The sequence below is a fragment of the Amphimedon queenslandica genome, unplaced genomic scaffold (genome assembly GCF_000090795.2).
Source record: "Amphimedon queenslandica unplaced genomic scaffold, v1.1 AMPQUscaffold_7680_Cont20371, whole genome shotgun sequence".
In the NCBI taxonomy this organism is placed as follows: domain Eukaryota; kingdom Metazoa; phylum Porifera; class Demospongiae; order Haplosclerida; family Niphatidae; genus Amphimedon; species Amphimedon queenslandica.
The window spans coordinates 1,134-2,183 of record NW_003552038.1 but is presented as its reverse complement, the minus strand read 5'-3'; the positions used below and the strand labels follow the sequence as shown (position 1 = coordinate 2,183).

Here is a 1,050-nt window from a genome sequence, read left to right as displayed (position 1 = left end):
CCAGAGAATACAGTGTAAAAGAAATTGCCACTAAGTATGAGAGAATGGATAGCATTGCTAAGCAAAAAGCTGAAGAACTATCACAAGTAATATATAATAGTTATAGCAATACAAAGTACTTGTTCTCCTCTCCTCTAGTCTCTTATGATTGCACAGCACACTGCTCAGCTCCGAGACTCAATTAAAGGAAGCTACTTATCTGCAAAGTAGGTTGTATGCATGCATAACCGAATGAGTATAGATCTAACTTTAATTGTAATTTTATATGGACATAACATGATCTAATAATAACATATCAGTAGTAATGTGTGAACTGGTAATTTCTTTATTAATATAGCTTATTTAAGGAAGGAGAGAAACATGCGAGACAGTACACAGCCTTAGAGGGAACGAGCAAGAAGAGACTAAGACACAGTTGGGATCCTATTCACCATCAGTCTACTGTTGTACTAGGATAAATGATCTCTATATCACGCCTCCAAAATCATTCGTAACAAAATGCTGTAATTTCTAAACAAAGAACAAAAATAATTATGTGTATTAATGTATTATTTTAAAAACTAATTATTGTAATAGTTATAAATAGTTATTAATTGTAATGTTTGCCACGCCTACTTTTATGTCGCGAAGGGATATTTTCCCTCTATCTTCTTTTGCCCTTTGGAATTCATTTCTCAACCTCATCTTGTAGAAGCTCTTGTCCGTGTAAACAAGCTTGTCGGCATGACGAAGGGATTGGCGGTAAAGCTTCAACACTAATTCTCTGGAAGAAGGAACGGTAGCCATGCTGTTAGACAGCGGTACGCCCCCACGTGCTGCTCTCCTCCGCCCCCTCCCTGATGACCCCGACAGTTCGACACACATTTTTTGGTAAAACAAGAAAAGAGAGGGAGCTAACGAGCTGTTTTGTTTTCTTTTGTAGAGCTACCAGCTGAGAACTAGACTAGCAACTCCACTTTTTATTGCCGACAGTAGCACTCTAAATCTTATCCTCTTTTATCTCCATTGTTTCCAGCTGTAAAGGTTTGTATTGTCATCATTTGCCAATGT

General features: G+C 37.6%; 1 long non-coding RNA gene across 1 annotated transcript; it reads right to left on the bottom strand.

Annotated features, from left to right (window-relative positions):
• Positions 1-259: 259 nt before the first annotated feature.
• LOC109591617 (uncharacterized) lies at positions 260-788 on the bottom strand. The gene is made up of 2 exons (XR_002189901.1): positions 616-788; positions 260-510 (listed from the first exon to the last, which is right to left on the bottom strand). It is a non-coding gene; the product is annotated as an uncharacterized LOC109591617 (long non-coding RNA).
• Between the last annotated feature and the right edge of the window lie 262 nt (positions 789-1,050).